At 37.8% G+C, this 22,631-nt stretch overlaps 1 long non-coding RNA gene across 1 annotated transcript in view; it reads right to left on the bottom strand.

Annotated features, from left to right (window-relative positions):
* LOC311595668 overlaps positions 1 to 14,232 on the bottom strand; it is a 114,822-nt gene extending 100,590 nt beyond the window's left edge. The window contains exon 1 of the long non-coding RNA XR_014778528.1: positions 13,922 to 14,232. This is a non-coding gene — a long non-coding RNA (uncharacterized lncRNA). The remainder of the gene's footprint in view (positions 1 to 13,921) is intronic.
* Positions 14,233 to 22,631: the final 8,399 nt, after the last annotated feature.

The raw sequence follows: 22,631 nt of genomic DNA, 5'->3' as shown, positions 1-22,631 counted from the left end.
GACCATTTTCCCTGGAGAGGGAGACTTGGTGGCACTCAGAGGAAGGACAGCAGGTTACCAAGAAGAGATTTGATACCCTATGAGCATATACAGGGGGAGGAAATCCCCCTCAGGAACCATCATAGGGGAGGAGAATAAGGGGAAAATGGGAGGGAGGGAAGATTGGGAGGAGACAAGGGATGGGATAACCATTGAGATGTAACAAGAACAAATTAATAAAATAATATATATCTTTGAAAAAAAGAAATGCCCGATTGCACATTTTTTATAAATCATTTATATTTAAATAACTTTTCATTTACCAATTTATTTTCTGTTGAATGACATATATCATCTAAACCTTTGACTAGAAAAATTTGGTGCCAATGTTTTCTTTACAAATTTAGAAAAGCTGGCAAATTTATGCCTTGGATCAAATGTTGGTTATATTGAAACAAACTCTTAATTTACAGAGATACAGTCATTTTTACAATTTACAGTTTATACCATAAGTGAAGATGTGAAAAAAAGTACATTTCATCAGCTCACATCACTGAGCTCAATAAGACAATATGGATAAAAACAGACACCATAAATAAATATGACATAACACCAATCTTATATTTCAGTCCCTCATCTAAAGGGATTAAATTGCCCCCCAAAGAGAAGGATATAATCTACATACTAAATATAAAAACCAAAACTCATCACATGACCACCACATACATCATAAGAATTGCAATGAACCCAGTTTCCTGAAGCAGACCTTCTTCACAACCTAATAAAATTCCTAGAAATCACATAGTTGAAAATATTTTGTTGAGGCTGGAGAGATGGCTCAGTAGTTAAGAGCACCACCTGCTCTTCCAGAGGTCCTGAGTACAATTCCCAGCAACCACATGGTGGCTCACAACCATCTATAATATGACAATAAATGAATTAAATAAATCTTTTAAAAAAGAAAAATATTTTTGTTGTTGTTCTTTTTGTAATACAATAAAGTAGAGTATCTTCTATTCACCACAGTCAGGACTCAGGAGCAAAGATTGACTCAAATTTCCCCACAGAGCTCTCTGGGCATGCTCAGAAAAACTGCAGCCACAGACGATCAGAAAACAATGCACTAAGGTTGTGTCACTGGAGGTGAGCACAGGAAATGCTTGTAAGAGGGCAGAAGCAGTAGCTAGTGTCACAAAATCTGAGACAGATATTAGTACTAAAGTCTTACCTGTGTGCTTTTCAAGTTACATGATTTATCAAACCTTAATCTGACTTAATCTGAGATGCCTTATCTGAGTCTCAAATTGTTACCAGGGTTTTGGCCAGGAAAACAGAATTAGTCAATCACTGGAAGAGGTGGGGATTGAAGGTCACACAAGTCACCACCATAAAACCTGCTTCTGGGGGTGTGTAGGGGTCAGTGTTGAAAGTTCACAGGGAAGTGTTATATCTACAAAGAGATAAAAGCTCTCTTTGACTTACTCAGCCTAAATCTTTAAAAGCAGTGGGTCTCGGGAGCTGGCCAAAGAATTGTGGGAATGTCTGCTCTCTCTGTGCTGCACCTGACTGGAGTTGCCTGCAGCCTTCTTAATCAAATAGCAATGTCTGTGCAGCAGACGCACAATGAGGAAGCACAGATGGGGGAAGATTCTGAGACTGTGAAGCCTGCCTGCCTTCTGTGCATTGAGAGGAGACCTGGGATAAAATTACCTAGCATCAGTGGGCATATGGTCTGCGTTTCATTATCTGCAATAACAGCACAGCAAGCGTTAGCCACATTGGTACCAATAATAATAGTGTCATTGGGTAGAAATAACTAATAGGCGATGTGAGCATACAAGACTCAGTCCATGGGTTCAAGGCACAGAGGAATTATATATAATGCAGGAATTATTTGTTTTCTGGGGAAACACACTCAGGGGCAGGGGGTTCTCCTTATGCAAAAGGTCTTTAGTAGAGCTATAAAATTTAGGTAATTATAAATTCAAAAACCTTATTTGTGAGTAAAGGATAAGATTTAAAAAAAAGCAAATTCCCAAACCAAAGCACATGACTAACGCACACCAAATTGCAATACAAATAAAATATATGTGCTGCAGCATCAAGAAGTGTCAATATAACAACATTCTATAAACAAAACAAAAGATGCGCTGAGTATATCCAAAACAGCACAGTTGTAAATCCTATAATAATAAGTAAGAGTCTGAGGCAGGAAGCACAAAAAATGCTGGAAATTCCATCAGTGGGACTATGAACAGTACCTAAAGACAAGCAGAAAAGGACATAGCCCCTGATGCCGACTCAAGAGTTCTGGTATCAGACAAAGTCGTGTGTAATAAGAAAGCAAGCTCAAACTTCCCTCTTCCAAAGAGCCAAAAAATCAAAGACAAGAACACAAAAGTGGCTAGAAGACCCAGTTCTTTGAGCTATAAAGATGCACCCCCACAACACACACACACACACACACACACAACAAATATACACACAACAAATACACACACACACACACACACACAATAAGGTTGGGCACTGAAGACTAGTCATCAGTCAAAGTGGTTCAGCTGAAACCATTCCTCAGGGAAAGTTTAGAGGAAAAATAAAGACCTAAACAGCGGCAGCTATCAAGCTCATGAGTCTCAGCATAAGGCATTAAAGGACACATTTACACTAGAAATCAATGCAAATTAACAAGGGGTGCAAATGTTTTCCACATGTACACTGGATATCATAAACTTCCTGGTGACTGTGTGTAAAACAGTGACACATTTGGTATAAACATCATTTTGTTTTCCGTATCCAAGGCATTTCCAGGCCAGCCTCAGGAGGTCAGTATCAGCACTATGTTTGGCATCAGACACTTTACTATTTGTTTTAAGATGCCTGAATGAGCTGCTCTTTCCTGACATGTGCTGATGCTTTTTCACAGAGTAAACTGATATAAATCCAATCTCAATGGATTGCAACATCTGCTTTATTTGAAAACTTCCCAGTCACTTATTGATGAAGGGCCTTCAGGGTCCTTGCTCCTGTTGTGGACACTGGCACTGCAGTGGGATGACGCCAGCTTTTGAAACATATATTGCCAGTGTTCTGTTGCCTTCTGAGTGGGAAACAAATGTCACAGTGGCTTTAAAATTCTACAGAATGTCCCCAGTTCATATGTAAGACATGTTATAGAACAAGCCACAAACAGCACATCCTTCACAAGCACTTCCTTTTTACAATATAATAACATTTATTTATTATGTATGTGTATGTTGGAATGGGTTTTTTGGTCAGATATCACTTTTTGACAATCACTGCAATTTTCTAAGGTCCAGAGAGGGCAACAGAATCCATGGAATAGTACACCACCCAACCTAGACTATCAGATATCAACAGCTGAGTCTCTTCAATCATCCTAACCCCAGACACCTAGACAACAGTAAAAATACACAAACACTGACAATAAAGACAGCAGGCCTCTAACAGTGCTCAATAACCCTACTTCAGTAGACCCTGAGAAATGCAGGGTAGCTGAAACACAAGACAGGAACCTCAAACTAGCAGTTAAGAATACATTCAAGGACCTTAATGAGGACATGAAAAGAATCCATCAAAGGAGTGTATGAAAACACAGTGGAACACAATAATGAAAATAGTTCAGGATAGTAAAGTGGAAATAGAATTGCATGTGCATACATACACACACACACACTTAAATGAAAGATTTAGGAAGGAAAAAAAAAACCCTAGAGGTAAGACTCACCAACAGAGTACAAGATATGGAAGAGATAAGGTCAAAAAGAAAAAGGACACCTATGTCAAAGAAAATGCTAAATCTAATATGTGTATTTTTTCCAGATACAAAACACCCAGGATAGCTGGGACATGATAAACAGATCAAATCTGTGAATTACACAAATATATGAATGAGAAAAAACCCAGGTCAAAGCATGGAAAATATTTTCAACAAAATCATAGAAGAAAATTTCCCTAACCTAAAGAAGGAGGTTTAGATCAAAGTCTATCACGATACAAAAAACATTCAGAATACCAAACAGACAGGGTAAGAAAGAAATTCTCCATGACACATAGTAACCAAAACACCAAATGTATAAAAGAAAGACTATTAAAAGCTTCAGTGGAAAAAAGACCAAAAAATATATAAGTGCAGACACATTAATATAACACCTAACCTTTCAATGGAGACCCTAAGAGTCATAAAGTCTGAATGGATGTTCTACAAAATCTAAGAGACTATAACAGACCCCAACTACTGTATACAGAGAAACTATCAATCACAATAGTTAGAAGGAAAATCATGTCACAGTAAGACTAAATAAAAATCATTATAGATCCCTGAATTCAGCTCTAGAGAAGGCTCTAAAAGGAAAACTTCAGTCTGAATATGTTAACTACACCCAAGAAAGCACAAGGAATAAATAGCCCCAAACCAAAAGGGAGGGAGTAGCAATCTACACCATAGCAGCAAGAGAGAAACAATAAACATTGCTCACAGATAACTCTCAAAATTAATGGTATCAATGCCCCAATAAAAAAGACAGAGAAAAACAGTATATCAGGATGGATATGAAAACAGAATCCAACCTTCTATTGTATCCAAGAAGCATGCCTTAATTTCAAGGATACCTACCACCTTTGGCTAAAAGGATGTGTAACTGGTGTTTTCTACTTTATGGATTCCTTTGTGCTGCCACCTTCTTCCATCACTTTAGTTCTTCCATTTCAATCCCCTTATACTAGCTAGGAGACAAAAAAGGATAGAAGGGAAGGAGCACTGTTATCATTAGGCTACTTCGTGCTGATTATAAGAGTCAAGTTCCTTGGGGAAAATTTGATCTTTGACACCTACTTCTACTTTCTTTGTGCCCAACTACTCAACAGACTTCAACCAATAGCATTCACCTATCCACCTAATGGAGCTCTAGCATTTATATATCCTCAGAAAAGTTCCCACAATTCCAAATGTCACATAATCACTGAAACTATCTGCAGCTGGAAAAGACACACCCATGTCAGAGCACAAGACAAATCATACTCAGCAGCTTCAAAGCAACCCCGTATCCCCACACCTCAGATTTAAAAAAAAAAACATATTCCCATAACATTTATGTGTTGTTTAAAGAAACAAAAATCACAAAATTCTCACTACAAAGGTGGCAAAAGATAAACATCACCTCTGTGTAGAAAAATATTTCAAGCAAATTGACCTAAGAGCAAGCTGATGTATCCATTTTAGTATCTGACAAAACAGACTTCAAACCAAAACTGATCAGAAATGATAGGGAAAAATTCCACCAAAAGGACATTACAATTCTTAGTATCTATGCACAAACATAGGAGCACCAAAGTTCAGGCACTACTTCCCTACATTAAAAAACTATTGAGATCTCATATCAGCAAATTAATGGCAATCCTGAAGATTCTAGAAAAAAACAGAGGCAATAACACTAAAAGAAGTAGATAGCAAGGAAAAATAAGCAATCTCAAGGGTGAAATCAAAGTAAAAACAAATAAGCAAACAAAAACTAATAAAAAGTAATCAAAGAAACAAATCTGATTCTTGGTAAAATTCCCTAATATTGATAAACCCATAGCCAAATTAACTAAAAAACTGAGGGAAGACACAAAATAATAAAAGTAGACATAAAAGAGAGTATCTCAGGAAATACCCAAAATCCCAAGAATCAAAGGACATGATTAAAAAATCTGTACTCCACAAAAGTGAGAAGCCTAAATAAATAAAGTTCCTGATTTATACATCTATCAAAGGTAAATTAATATCAGATAAGCAGTTTAAATAGACCCATAGCACCTAGTGAAATGTAAGCAATAAATAAAAGTCTCTCAATTAGAAAAAGCCCAGGGCCAGGTAGATTCAGTGCAGAATTCTACCAGTCAAATAATATCTAATGCCAGTAAAATAGAGAAAGAACATACACTAATTTTGAAGCTATGGCCACCCTGGTATTTAAATACCTCAAAGATGTAAGAAAGAAAGAAAGAAAGAAAGAAAGAAAGAAAGAAAGAAAGAAAGAAAGAAAGAAAGAAAGAAAAAAATATGAACTGATTTTCCTTCAGAACATAGATGCAAAAAATTCGCTAAAATATTTGCAAGGCAAATTCAAGAAAACATCAAAAAACTCTAACATGACCAAATATATGTCATTTCAGAGCTGCAGGAACTGTTCAACATATGCAAAATTACAAAAGCAATCTACCACATACAGACTGAAAGACAAAACTCACATGATCATCTCATGAGATGCAGAAAAGTCCTTTTCTTAAAAATCTAACACTTCTTCATGAGAAAAAGTTCTGTAGAGACTAGAGATATAAGGGACATACATCAAAGTAACCGAGGTGATTTACAGCAAGTCCACACCCAGCATCAACATTAATGGAGCGCAACTCAAAGCATTTCCACTACAATCAGGAACAAGACAAGGCTGCCCACTCTCTCTAAACCTATTCAATATAGTACTTAAAGTCTTAGCTAGGTCAATAGAGGAGATACAAACAGGAAAGGAAGAACTCAATGTACCTTTATTTGCAGATGTTATGATTTTATGCATAAATAACCCTAAAAATTCCACCAGGAAACTTCTACACATGACAAATATTTTCACTGAAGTAATAGGATATAAATTAATACAATCAGTAGCCTTCCTACATAGGAATATGTGTTTCATATAAACAGTGACAACAGACTGAGGAAGAAATCACGGAAACATTATCTTTCACATTGGCCTCAAAAAATATCTTTGGAGTAACTCCAAAGAGGCAAGTGAAAGACATGCATGATTTAAAAAGCATTAAAACATTTAAAAAGAAATTAATTATGATAGTAGAATATTGAAAGATCTCCCAGGCTCATGGGTCATTAGGATTAATATAGTGAAAAAGTCCTTCCTACCAAAAGCAATGTACAGATTCAACACAATACTCATCAAAATATCCACACACTTCATCATGGAAATTGAAAGGACAATTTTCAGCTGCATATGGAAACATAAAAGTCCAGGACAACTAAAAAAAAGTCTAGAATAATAAAAGAACTGCTAGAGGTATACCATCATTGATCTGACATTGTACTAAATGGCTATAGCAATAAGAACACCATGGTATTATCATAAAAACTGGCATGTTGATCAATGGAATCAAACTGCAGATCCAGACATAACTGTACACACCAATAGACACCTGACTTTTCATAAAGAAGCCAGAAATACATACTGGACAGTAGAAAAATCTTAAACAAATGACGTCACTCAAACTAGATAGCTGGCTATATAGAGGAATGCAAATAGATCCATATTCAAAACCACCCTGCACAAAACTAAACATCAAATGGATCTAAGATCTCAACATGAGGTCAGATATCCTGTATCTGGCTTAAGAGACAGTAGGGAATAGTCTTGAACTCACTGGCACATGAAATGACTTTATAAAAAAGACACTGTTAGCACAGTCACTTAGATCAACAACTAATAAATAGGAATTCATGAAACCAAAAATCTTCTATATAGTAAAGGACACTATCATCCAGACAAAAGCACAGGCTACAGAATGAAAAAAAATAACAATTTCACATCTGACAGATGACTAATATCTATAATATATAAGTAACTTTTTAAAAACTGGCTATCAAATAACCCAGATAAACAATAAGGTACATAACTAAACAAATTTTTCATAAACACACACCAAAATGAAATAAAATAAAAGAGATGTTTTGAGAAACACTTATCAAAGCGGTCAACATCTTTAGTCACTAGAAATGATCATAATGAGTGAGTTAAGCCAGAAGCAGAAAGACTCAAATGGTATATACTCACTTATATCTGCATATTAGCCCAAGGGGCATGTCCCACGAAAGCCTTCACTTACCAGGAAACTGAGACAGAGGAGAGGACATTCTAGTGGGACTCTAGATGAGAGAATCATGGGAGAAAGGCAAAGTAGAAGGACCCAGAGGGTCCTAGAAGCCTACAAGTAGAACATTATGATAGGCAGATTTGGGCCCAGGGGTCCCGCTCAAACTAAGGCACCAGCCAAGGACAATACAGGCGGTAAACCTTAAGCCCCTACCCAGATCTAGCCAATGGACAGAACACTCCCCACAGTAGAGTGGAGAGTGGGATATGACTTTCTCACATACTCTGGTGCCTCACCTTTGACCATGTCCCCTGGAGGGGGAGACCTGGTGGCACTCAGAGGAAGGACAGCAAGTTACCAAGAAGAGACTTGATACCCTATGATCATATAGAGGGGGAGGTAATCCCCCTCAGGAACAGTCATAGGGGAGGGGAATAAGGGGAAATTGGGAGGGAGGGAAGAATGGGAGGATACAAGGGATGGGATAACCATTGAGATGTAACAAGAATAAATTAATAAAGGAGGAAAAAAAAAGAAAATAATCAAAACAAGTCAACACTTTGCCTGTCGAAATAACCAAGATCAATAAAACAAATGACAGCTTATGTCGGTAGGGATGAGGGGTAAGCAGACACTCATCTGTTGTGGATGGGTGTGGAAAATTGTACATCCACTTTGGAAATCAGTGCAGCAATTCCTCAGGAAGACAGGAATCGATCGATATACCACAAGACCAAGCTATACCGCCTTTGCCATATACTCAAATGACTCTACATTCTATCACAGGGACCCAGTCCACCTACTGCCAGATGCCGAAGGACACTAAATACTAGTAATTCAAATCTAAATACTTAGTTTGTAAATTACTATTTGATTACTATTGTGATTCATTAGTTTACTTTTGAGAGAGGCTCACAACATAGTCCATAATAGCTGCCCATTCTCTTCGTAACTGAGGCTGGACTCAGACATTTTATACACTCCAGAATCACCTTGAACTCACCAAATTCCTCTCTCAGTCTCCCTGGTACAACATGTACCATCCCATCTGCTATGAGCTCCCATTTGAGCAGGGACACATGCTGTATCAGAACATAAATATTTCCCAATGATATTGACTTTTCCTTAAATATTCTTTTTTGAAAAAGAATGAACCGGGTGGTGGTGGTGCATGACTTTAATCCCAGCACTTGGGAGGCAGAGGCAGGTGGATCACTGTGAGTTTGAGACTCACCTGGTCTACAAAGCGAGTCCAGGAGTTTTATGATGAGAATACCACATAAATGATTTAAATTGGCTTCATAAATACATAATTATATAACTTATTTGAAGTAAATATTTTTCTTCTATTAAGCCTATTGTAAAGTCATTTAATATTTACATGATTTCTCTAAAAATTAATCAATAGTGATAAGCAAGAATGGAAGACTCACTTCACTAAAAGTTAGATATTTTTTAATAAAATTGACTCCTAATAACTTTGTGGGCCTGGTAAAAGTACCTAACCTTTTTAGATCTCAATGTTGTTATCTATAAAGTAGAAAAATGTGAATTTCTTTCAAGCATAAAAGCTCTTAGATGCAAGATTTCTGATTACCTAACAGAGCAGTACAAACGTGAAGGACTCATTAGGAATTTTCACTGTTCATACGTTTCATCAAAAGCAGCTTTACTGTACAGTAGAAGAAGAAATGTCTTGGGTACTTGAGGAACCGAATCTCCAGCATGAACATGCATTCACACATTTTGTCCAGTGTACTGATAATCTGCCTAAGACAAATCACTAATTGAGACTGCGTAAGTCATTAGTGGCTAACACCTACATAGGTGAACAAGGAAAACAGGTAATAGATACATATGTGCCTGAAAAGTCAGGCAATGTTAAATCAAAATCAAAATGAATATATCAAGTTACAAAAGAAATGTAAAGATAAATGTAAAATTAACTGACAAATATGTTTTTTAACAGTTAAGCTGAATCAATGAGATGAACCCATGGGTCAAGGTTCTTGCTACCCACCCTGACAGCCTGTCTTCACTTTGCAGGACACACATAGTGACAGGAAAGAACCTATTTCTTCCCTTTGCCCCGTGGTTGCCATACATGAACCATGGTATACATCTTGCTCTCCCCTGCTACAGATAAAAATCAATAAATTTCATAGAATTATTTTAAACCGGTTGAAATATCCATCATAGTCATTGTTTTCTCACAAATGACTGCTTCTTACCATGTTGTTAGTTGCTTTTGGTTGTTTTGTTTTATCATTACAAAAGAGTTAAGACAACAGGTTGTAATTTCTGATAACTTTTACGTTACGTTACGTTTGGGACATTAGCTGGCTTCAGAATAGGTGGGGTCGGGCATCAGAGGTGTCTGAGGCACCCTGCTTTGAAAGAACATAAGGATTATGGTGTCAAAAGCATAAAGAGGTGACTTGAAGTCAAGTTCTTACTATCCAGAGATGACGGTCTATTCATAACTAAGATGCCCAGATCTTTATCAAATAACACTTAGTATGTTTATAATCCCATTTTCAAAGTTATGAACTTTCTTCAGAAGTTCATACAACACCAACATATTACTCTGAAATTTTGAAACAAAGAAAAATTAATAGCATTGTCCCGCCTTAATTCCATAGCCTATATGCACAATGAGCTAACAATACAAAGTACACAAATGCCATGCATGAGTGTTGTGGGTAGGCCACTCCCAAAGATCTTATAGAGTCTCTTTTCATCTATAAATAAATACAACAAAAATGTATGTGACAAAAATAAGAGTAGGAGTGATCCTGAAATCACTTAAGATTTTTTACAGTGTTCTTTCCATCAAAAACTTTGTTTATTTTTTAAATTAAGAAACATAGGAACAGGACATATGGCTCAGCAGTTAAGAAGACTTACTGTTCGAGCAGAAGACCCAGATTCAGTTGCCAGCACCCATGTGTCAGCTCACAACCATCTGTAACTCCACTTCCGTCAGGTCTCACACCTTTTCTGTAGGTACATGGTACACATGAACTCAAGCAGACACACACACACACACACACACACACACACACACACACACACACACGCACTCCTACAGCCCTCTGCTTCCTTCTTGTACACAGATACATGGGTGTGTAAGTTGTTAGTTCTCTGGGAGGAACACAGAGAACTTAACGGCATTTTCTGTATCCTTACTACAGATCTTGCTTGTCAGGAGCAATCTCGGATTACAACGGTGAGTCTTGCCTCTTTTTTAAGCAAAATAAATCTAAATAAGCCATCACTGATTTTCAAAGCAGTTACATACAAATGATCATCAGTTCACTCATTGGGTCATCATTTGATCATAATAATTTTATTCCATAAGGCATTATTGAATTGGGACACTAACAGGAAGAGGTTGTTGCACAAGACAGTATGGATATGGGGTAGTAAGATATCTTACTAGAGAGATTAATTAACGGGGAAGAACACATGAGAAACTGAAGTGAAAATCAAGAACACAGCATGGTATAGGAAAACCATTAGCAGGTTAAATATGTTCAGTGGTAAATTAATCAAATTAAACTGTGTGTGCTTCACGGTGCTATCCACTTGAGCTGTGGCTATTAAAATAAATTATAATCCATAATTTATTATCTCTGTCCTTCGAGGGGCTAAGTGGCTGTCATACAATTAAGTCTATTCACAGCTCCTCAGCTACCCTTAGCAAATCTTCCGCGGGCTGTAGGAGTAAAGCTCAGGCAATCCCTTGGTGAAATCTTTCAGTTACAAAATCATGATTAGAAAAATTTATAAATAAAATAAAATTCCAATTATCAGAACAGCTTTTTCTCGCAGGTATCTCAGCTTTTCAGCAGTAGACTTGCTGAGCTGAGGGTCTGTACTGGGTTCTAGGCCCAGGCGCGCCCTGGAGATATACTACACAGAACTCCTGAGAAAGGGTCCAAGGGACTTGCATTTCAAAATAAGACTCTTAGAAAATCTTGTGCTAAAGAACTGCATGGGGGAGGGATTCTTGTTTGTGTGTTTACTTTTCTGCCTTCTGATAGGAGAAATAAGCTAGGAAACAATCCAGATAAATTATCTAAATTGGTCATGTCTATCAGTTATATATCTTATGCCTTCCAGAAGGAAAAGGAACAAAATAATTACATTTTAGCCCTAGTCCTATGTGAGGTAAGTTTACGAAAATACGTTGGCTCTGAATTGGTAACTTTTTTTTCCTGAAACTGGTCCCACCACCCCTGAAATAGTAATATGAACATTTTTAAATTTAAAAGAAAATTAATCAATAAACTCAGCAGTGACGACATGTATCACAATGTTTCTTTCACATACATCTGTTCATTCTTTAGCTTATTTAATCTGGTTTTTTTTTACCCAAAATAGGAACAATTTTGCTCATTATTTTTCCCACTTGTTTATATATTTAGTCACTTTAAATCCTAATCCTAGCCCCCCTCTTCCTCTCTCCCAGTCCCACCCCCACCCCCACCGCCTCCTCCCATCTCCCCTCTCCTTCCCCCTAGAAGAGAGGAGGCCCCCAATTGGTACCAATCCACCCTAGTATCTTAAATCACTGCAGGACTATCCTTTCCTGCCTGGGAGTGACAAGGCAGCCCAGCTAGGGGAAAGTGACCTAGTGCTAGGTAGTAGATTCAGAGACTGCCCCTATTGTGAGGGAACCCACATGATGACCAAGCTGCACATTTGATACATATGCATAGGGGCTCTAGGTTCTATCCATGCCAGCCCTTTGGTTGGTGGTTCAGTCTCTGTGAGCACCTTTGGGTCCAGGTTATATTACTCTACAGGTCTTCTTGTGGTGTCCTTGACTCCTCTGGCTCCCTCTAGCCTTCCTCCCACTCTTCCACAGCACTCCCCAAGCTTGGCCCATTGTTTGGCCTTGGGTCTTAATATCTGTTCCCATCAGCTGTCAGATGAAGCCTCTCAGAAGACATTTGTGCTAGGCTCCTGTCTGTAAGCATAGTAGAGTACCATTAATAGTGACAGTGGCCAGCTCTCTCTTGAGGAGTGGAGTCTCAAGCTGGGTCAGTCACTGGTTTGCCATTCCCTCAATCTCTGTTCCATCTTTGCCCATAAGTCTCTTATAAACAGACACATTTGGAGTCGAAGGTATCTTCACCAATCCCACATCTGACAGATGTCTAATATCCAAAATATATAAAGAACTCAAGAAACTAAACACCAACAAACCAAATAACTCAATTAAAAAGTGGGGTAGAGATCTAAACAGGGAATTCTCAACAGAAGAATCTCAAATGACCAAGAAGCACTTAAAGAAATGCTCAAGATACTTAATCAGCAGGGAAATGTAAATCAAAATGACACTGAGATTTCATCTTACATCCATCAGAATAGCAAATATCAAAAAATGCAGGTGAAGGCTAGAAAGATGGCTCAGAGGTTAAGAGCACTGGCTGCTCTTCCAGAGGAACTGAGTTCAATTCCCAGAAACCACATGGTGGCTCATAACCATCTATAATGAGATCTGGTGCCCTCTTCTGGCCTGCAGGCAGAACATTGTAAAGTGATAAACAAATAAACCTTTTTTAATTTATTTTTTTACATATACATTTATATTATTCCACTTATATACAATAAACTACCTATAGCAAGAAGAATCATGACACAATCAGAAATGACATAAATGTTACATTCTTAGTGTTTTGGCTGTTTGTATTTGACAGCCCTGAAGAAAACATCTTTTCTATCTAGGTGCACCTAAAATTCCCAATGTAGATCAATCTCCATCACATTTTGCCATTATCAACTTAAAACATCTATCTAGACCTAAAAACATCTTAAGCCCTAAACAACTCAATTTCACTGTAAAACTAAGCTGCCTGGTCTTCAACTCCATCAGAGACTTGAAAAGGAATAAACTTGATTACCTGAGTATGCCAGGAGTTCCAGCAGACAGTTTTCTACCTGGATAGTCACCCAAAACTCTCTATAACGTTAGAACATCTTCTTCAGCCTTCTGGCCCAATATATCTGACAGAGGTATTTGTGAGGCAGGAACTGTTAAGGACTTGCTTACCGTGTCTTGACAGAGTTTGGCCATCGACTCTGCCTGAATCCAAGCTTGCCCTTTTTTAGGCAGAATTTTGTCTGTGGTAGAATCGAGGACATTTTACCCAGTGGTTTGTTTGCCACATTTGAAGCCATCTTCATAAGGAGATTCTTTGATGCTCTTTGAGGTAGGCTGGGTGTTGCCAGGAGTTACCCTGTCTCATTGTCAGTGAATCTTTAAAATAATAAAAACATTTTTAAATGCCATGTGGTGCATGTCTCTGAGGTTTTTGAAGATCTTATCTAACTATCCTAGCTTATCTTTCTATAGAATCATATCTATCTACTACAGCTAAGATGTATATTCTTGTGGTATAGAATTCAAATGTAAGTTTATTCTTCACACATATTGTGTGTGTGTGTGTGTGTGTGTGTGTGTGTGTGTGTGTGTGTGTATAGAAAAAAACTGTGGAGCCATACATTAATTCTTTTTTTAACTTTCAACATTGAGTGTATTTTATGCACTTATTCACTACAACAACAAAAAAGTCTATGACAAAATTAAAACTAAAATAAAATAGTTTTATATTTCCTCTTTCATTTTGATATCCCTGATTTCTTGAGATTTGTATGAAATTGATTTTTGCTTATTTCAAATTTCTAGTTCATGTTTTATCTAAATATTGTTGATTTGACAAATAACTACATAATGAAAGAGTAGGTTGAGAAATATACAGACAAACAGGAGCATGCATTTCAGTTCCTACACTTTTACATGAAGATTGTTTGGTCATTAGTTTTAATAGAATTAAAGAAAACATCAAATAGAATTTCTGATGATTGTATGACTTTGAATAAAATTTCAATTAATAAGCTTTATAAACAAGCCTAATAGGTACAGATTTTCTGGAACATTATTTTTCTTCATTACTGGCCTCCTGTAAGCCACTTTGTGACTCAAGCTCTGCTCTTTCACAGATGAAATTCAATGACAAGCTTATTACTGCTTGGTGACTCATTGGTATTGAATGTTCCTTGGTTACATCTGTAATAAGAACACGTTCAGCTTAGAATTAACATAATCATTCTTGTGTGGCATTTTTAAAGAGAATTCTGAACTTCTTCAAATTTAAGCAACTTCTTTGTAAATCAATCTAGAGATTCACTGCAAATCCTACTAACATCCCAAAAAACAATTTTGTAGAAATTAACAATTCAATTTTAAAATAAATTGAAATTGCAAGGAACCTATGACTAAATAATTTGATAATGTTTCAAGTCTTAATATCATTGTTCCTTAGGGAAATGCAAGTTAAACAAACTATTTGGTGCTAACAAGTAGAACAAGTATAATCGAAACAGGTAGCAAAATTAATGTGGCAAAGATGTGCAACAACTCTGTCTGTCTGTCTGTCTGTCTGTCTGTCTGTCTCTCTCTCTCTTTCTCTCTCTCTCTCTCTCTCTCTCTCTCTCTCTCTCTCTCTCTCTCTCTGTGTGTGTGTGTGTGTGTGTGTGTGTGTGTGTGTGTGTGAAGTCAACTAGACACCACTTGTCAGTCCCACTCCTAAGAGTCTAGACATAGAAATAAAATGTATGTGCTCAAAGAGTTACACATAGAATTAGCAACATTAATCAAAATAACTCTGATGTGTAAACACACTAGTAGTCTACCACCTGGGGAATAGAGTTAAAAAAAACTTGGTGTATGCAATGCATGGGATAATACATACAGAAAAAGGAGAACTAGCAATAAATACATAGTGTAATATAATAGAACTCAGAATGATTATACTTTCAAAGAAGGTTGATGTACAATACAGCGTAGCATAAGAATCCATTGATTTGAAGTTTCTGGAGAAGGCAAATATTGAAGGACATAAAGTCCCTGGGGCTGGGACTGGGTATGAAGGAAGAAATTGACCGAAGAAAAGCACAAGGAAATCTTTGGTTTTCTGGACATAGTCTAAATATGTCACTGAGATTGAGCAAGTCTATGATTCTCCTAAGACAATCATTTTAAAAAATACTTTCAGTGTTCAGTGGGAAAACTTTTTGTAAACAGTACATAAAATATCAAATTAAAAGGCTAATCTATATGAAACTATTTTTAAAAGAAAACTAAAGCAACTTAATATCATAAAATGTCTGAATCACCTAAAAAACACTAATCTTCAGATTATAAAGCAGAAAAACATGACTTACTTCCCACATTTGTAATGTTGCTTATCCTAGCTACTCCCTTGATGCCTTCCTTTATTTGGTTGGATGCAATTGTTGATGCAACAACTACAAAACTTTTCCTTATTGTATTTAGTAAGTTTTTATTAAGTAATCTAGAATCTTGCTCATTTGTTTTGTATCTTAGCAAAAAAAAAAATGAAATACAAAGTCTCCTTTACACAGACTATCATACTTTTATTTTATTTTACTGAGAAAAAGTCTCATGGAGCCCAGGCTAGGGTCAGACTCACTATGTAGCTGAGGCTGACCCCTTGATCATCCTGCACTCCTTCTGTCACTTTTAGGATCACATGGCTATGTCAACACATCTGACTTGGCTGTTCTTCTGATGGTGTGCCTAGGTACCTCAGGGTATTCTCAACTCAATGTGCAGTCCAGGCTGGCATCCAAACTGTAACAGTCCTGCCTCAACATCCTGAGCACACCACCATGCCCAGATAAATCATTGTTTTAGAGGGAGCAAAAGGCCAGCAAGATGTGTCAAGAGCCATTAGCTTGCTGTGCGAGCCTGATGGCCTGATTTTGACCCTCAGAACTCACATAAATGTGGAAAGACTTGACAAAATTGTCCTCTGACTACATGTGCATTATGGTACACTCATGCTCACACACACACACACACACACCAATAAATCCAAAGATAATAAATACGTAAACATTTTAATAAAAGATAAAGGTACTATAAACATTGGTGTTATGTTTTAGGTCTTAATTGTCACACAAATTTTATATAGTATAGGAATGGTCACCAAGCTGTGATATTGTTGATTGGGAAACAATAGAGTTAAGGTCTGGTAGAATGAAGGTGGGTCAGGAGGCCACGCCTTTGATGGGAACGTGAGCCACCATAAAACAGTTGTGTCTTCTTCCAAATGCTACATATCATGAAGTAATGCCTTGCTATGGCTTCATGAGTAATGTTGTCACATGACCGGGGACTGAGATCACAGAAACCATGTCCAAAATAAGTCTATCCCTTAAGATACTTTATGCGAGTACCTTTTGTCACAATGATAAAAAGCTGAGATATCTTGTTGAAATATGTATGTGGGGGGGGTACATAAATAATTCATAATATTGCAGTTGTATTTTACAGAAGAGCAGGAAATTCTATGAAGTATCCCAGATTAAAGAGAGAAAGCAAAGTTGGTTATACAAGTCTTAGAGAAATTGTGTTTTAGAGTTACAAAAGCCAGTAAGGCTGTCTACCTTCTATAAATAAGAGACCTGTCACACTCTATTTCCAAGGCGGTTCTGTCGCGGGCCCCAAAGGGACTTTGGTCTGTACATAGGTACTGGACAGCCTCTCCGGAAAGCCTCAGCTTCATCAAACACGTTCTTCCCGCCAGCAGTGAGTGAACACTGTGTGGTTCACTTATTGCTCGTTCGTGAAAAGAATCCTGACAGGAACTATGTGACAAACCAGAGAGCTCTAGAGTTAAGGGGCTGATAATGATATGATTGACTTATTCTCAAACAATGTCACTGTGTCAAATAGCCTTATAAATATGACCTACAAGGCATTTCACCTCTAGAGTTTATTTTGTCATACTAGGCCCAGAAAACATTTACTCCCTGAGGTCCTGAAAGCTCTCAGACTTTCTGTATAAAAAAACAAACTATAAAGTACCTAAGAGTTACAGTTTGATCTAGGACTCCTAAGCGTGATTGAAAATATCCAACTCAGGATGAGCTCTAAGATCTAAACAATAAAGGAAGAATAACAAAAACGTCCTTTCTGCATTCATAATAGGGTCATTCATCTACTCACCCAGGTGTGCTTGTAAGCATTATTACAAAAATAGAACCTGGTGGTACCAGAATAGTTTTTCCAAGATAGCATTTCCAAATGTGTTCACGTGCATGTTGCTATTAGCTTCTTCACTCTGTGAAACTCCCAACAATTAGAGCATCTTAGAAACTTGGATGAGAAAAGTTGGGGACCAGACAAGGAAAACCTGCCTAGTTAAGAATGTCAACAGTCCCTGTTTCCTTTGTTATATGGCTACCTTGAACAATTTATCAGATGCTCATATGTCAGCCCCACACCCCCTTCAACCTAGCTTATGTCCTATTGCAAAAGAATCTTTTTATGTACTTTTATTTATTTAATCACTTTGTGGCCTGATTCCAGTCCCCTCCCTCCTCTTTTCCCGGTCCCACCCCCCACACCTTACTCCCTGTCATTCCACCCTCTCCTTCTTCTCAGAGAAGAGGAGGCCCCTAGGAGATACCAACCCACTCTAGCACCTCAAGTCACAGCAGGACTAAGCACATCCTCTCCCACAGAGACCAGACAACGCAGTCCAGCTAGTAGAAAGTGATTCAAAGATAGGCAACAGTGACAGAGAGAGCCCCTGCTCCAGTTGGACCCACATGATGACCATGCTGCACATGTGCTACATATGTGTAGGGCATCTAGGTCTGGCCCATGCAGACCTTTTGTTGGTGGTTTGTCTCTGCAGGCACCCATAGGCCCAGGTTAGTTTACTCTGTCGGTCTTATTGTGGTGTCCTTGACCCCTCAGGCTCCCTCTATCCTGCCCCTACTTGTCTACAGAACTCCCCAAGCTCAGCTTGTTTGGCCTTGGGTCTCTGCATCTGTCTCCATCAACTGCCAGATGAAGCCTCTCAGAAAACAGTTATGCTAGGCTTCTGTCTGCAGGCATACAAGTATATCATTAATGGTGTCCGGAGTTGGCTGTCTCCCAATTGATGGGTCTCAATCTGAGTCAGGCATTGTTTTGCCATTTCCTCAATCTCTGCCCCGTCTTTATTCCAACATTCCTTGTAGACAAGATTTCAAGTCAAAAGTTTTATGGGCAGGTTAGTGTCACACTTGCTCCACTGGAAGTCCCTCATGTCTATAAGAGGTGGCAAGTTCAGGTTCCATGTCCCCCACTTTAGGCATCTCAGCTAGAGTCACCCCTATAGACTCCCAGGGGCCTTCCTTGTCCCAGAAATGCCCCCCACCAATTTCTGTTCTTTCCTGGTCCTCCTCCACCCAACCCCCCACCCCAGCCCCTATCCCAGCTGCTCTCCCAACACCTGATCCCCACCTCCTCTTACCCTCTCTACCTCCTCTCTCACACCTCTGATGAAATGCCAGAATTCTAGCCTAGAGATGTGCCACCCAAGAACAAGGGGAACTTGGTTTTAAAGAAAATGCTTTTGGTGACAATAAATTGATTTCAGCCTCACAGACTTTCTTCAGCATTTCCTAGGACACACATTAAGCTGGTCACAATTGATTCAAAAGGATAAAAATACATCTCTGTCACCTCCAGTCACTCATATCCCTCTGGTGTATACAGAATTAGTGACAAGAGAGCTATTGTGTCATTCTGATGGGGGTCACAAATTTATGTGCACTGCACTTAACTCTGCACAGAAAGTATATGCCCTTTTGCCTATAACCAGCACTGTTTCCTGAGTAGCTTCTACACTGATGAATAGCAGGGAAAACAAATTTTAAGCCTGCCTTTCATGGTAAAATGTTCACTTTGTAACTTAGCCTTTATTAAACCTCAGCCTCTTATCTGTCTAAATGTTCCACTCTGGGTTCACTTTACTGCGAGAAAGAATCCCAACCTCTTAACAATTCTTTGTTAGGAAATACTTTTGCTTCGCGTTGTCGTGTGTGGTGCTGGCTGTAAGATTTGTGACATTGTTCAGATTCTTTGCACACATGCACTGATAGCAGTTTTCCTGGAATAGCTTGTAGCTATGGTTTCTGAAAATTGTGATGGATACTTCCTCTCTCACTGGGCTTGACTTTCATAGTCTTGCTGGTGTTGCAAATGTATTCTTATTCTTTTCTCCCTGTCTACCAGATGGTACTAGCTGTAATCAGTCTGTCTCTTCCTTTGCTATGGTCATGCACAGCGTGCCCGCAGATACTTACTTGCCCACAGTATTCTGTTCACACTGAACAAGGAAGAAACTCTATCTCATGACCACAGAGAACCAAGGATAACTCAATGACCATGAACAGGATAGCTCTCTGCTCCTACAGGAATATTCTGGGCTATGTGGTGCCCCTAAGAGAGCCTGGAGGGAGGAAAAGCTCCACGGTCTCCCACATTTTCCATGCCAAGATTTGATTTAAGGATATGAATTTAGGTCTCACACGGGAAGGTCTTCTTAAATATATGACACATGTCATCTCCACAGTCCTTTTATGCCAGGAAAAGCATATGTTTACTTTCTTCCTTTTTGTTTCTGAGATTTTTTTTTCTACATCATAGTTTCCCTTCCTTTGAGAAAAGCAGAGAACCTGGCTTACTCTTCAAAAACAATAAAAAAAAATCTACCAATTATATCATTTCAAGATTATTTAGTTAAGGCATTTTTTTATTTTCTTGGTATTCCCTGAAAACAGTAAACTACTACAACAAAATGTCTGATTCTCTTTGCTTGCCTCAATGGAGGCAATAACATAATTTGTTTTGAATAACTCCATTTATTTGCATTGGCCTGCTTCACTAGCTCAAGTTCATTGTTTCACCTGACACTTAAGTCATAAAGATACAGACAAAAAGCATATAATAACCATTGTCCCTCTACTGCCATTCTGCTAGTACACACCTATTTATGTTCTCTCGCCTTTCTTCAAGGAAATCTCTTTTTGCAGCAGTCAGTAACTAGGAGACAACTACAGAAAACAACTGGTCAAAATACAGAGAACAATTGACTACCGGTGTCCAGACCCAGTTGATACATCTACAATACAATTACTATGCCATACCCAGTGTTCAGGGAACAGCACACAAGATGGGGCAGAAAGATTATAAGAGACATAGGGCAAGTCCGTTTGTGGCAAGGGGGTCTTTTATAAAAACAGCAAAGAGTGAACATGAAATCTCAATTGTAATAGCCTAAACACAACCAGCACAGTGATAGCACCAGTAGACATGTCAAAGTGCATGGCAATCTCACATGGATGCATCCCTAGATGAGAAACTACAGGCAGTTAATGCTGCTGAGAAAAGAAAAAATTCATCTTTTCCAGGAATAATACCTTTAGAAATGATTCAATTCCAAGTGCCGAGCCATGCACATGTGTATTTATGTATGTGATGTGTCTGTATGGGTGTGTATATGTAAACACACACAGATGAATAACACTAACGAATCTCATCAGGAGGTAGGTGATAGACAGATGATAGATATAGATATTTGGCTCTAGTACCAATAATTAAGAAGTCATGAATTTGAGAAGATTTCATGCACATGTAAGAGAGGTAGGGGAGAGGAAATGGTTGAAATAATATAAAATATAAATGTTATACTCATGTATAAAATTCTCAAACTTTAAAATAAATAAATGTATAAATTTCACACACATATCTCTAGGGTTGATTACTATACCCCAATTCACAAATATTTTTTGAACTACTGATCTTTTTTTATTTCTATTGAAGGGAATCTGGTTTGTTAATTTTGGGGAAGCAAGGAATGTTTTGGTTTGGATTTTGATTTTAAGAAATAAATCATTATTGTCTGTACAGTTCAAAACACCCTTCTTATCCTGATTGATTCTATAGCCACAATAAGCATTTCGCTGCAGATGAGTGTCACCCTGTGATCAGCTAGAAGGAAAGCAAATAATGATTTACTTTAAAGAAAAACACCCAGCTTCAGGCAAAAACTAAAATAGAATTCAGGACAATAAATGAAAGTGGTACATGTTCTGCTCATAAATTTTATTGGTGACTCAGCAAAAGAGCTGGTAAATCCAGCACGGTGCTGTCAGTGGTCTCAGCTTTCCTCTAAGCTTTCCTGTGCTAAAGCAGCGCTGGGGAAGCTAGAGAAATGAAGACGGTAACACGGACCGGAACAGATAACCCACATGAGACCTCAGTAGCTCTTACGATGTAAACGTATCAGATACACACAACAAAATAGACTGGTCTGACTCAGTATTACTTCACAAGAACTTAATTAGTGCATTAAGATGTGGCTTTATAATGTAAAAAATAATAAATCAGCCATATGTTTAGTAAGAAAGTAATGACATCTGCAAATGAATGGAGAAACATGCACTCAACCAAGAACCATCACAAATATTTCTATGCTGCTACAAATGATAACTTAATGATTAAAGAACAAGCAAGGTCTTTTCATTTGGATTAACGTGAGTGTGATTGTGTTGTAGCTTAGAGATATTCAAAAGTTAGAGGGTATTTGCTACAAGGTTGAGTTCAGAGAAGCTTACACTTATGTTGCTGTAGAGGTAGGAGATGGTGATACTACAGAAGAGCTTAGCAACATCCAGAGGCATTGCCTATGATAACTTAGAATAAAAAGTCAAGTTTGCAAAACTTTAGACTTTGAGTATATTGAAAAAATTTCAATGGAAATGAGCATTATGATTTATAACAAAGATTGAAATAACCACTAATAAAAATATGACACATCAACTATTTACAGTCTAGACAATGAAATATACATATTTCTGTTTGAAGAGTAGTAATTAATCAGGTACTACTATATAAT

This window comes from Acomys minous (assembly GCF_964271855.1).
Source record: "Acomys minous genome assembly, chromosome: 4".
Lineage (NCBI taxonomy): Eukaryota > Metazoa > Chordata > Mammalia > Rodentia > Muridae > Acomys > Acomys minous.
Note: the sequence above shows the minus strand (reverse complement) of the source record. Positions and strands in the feature narration are given on the sequence as shown.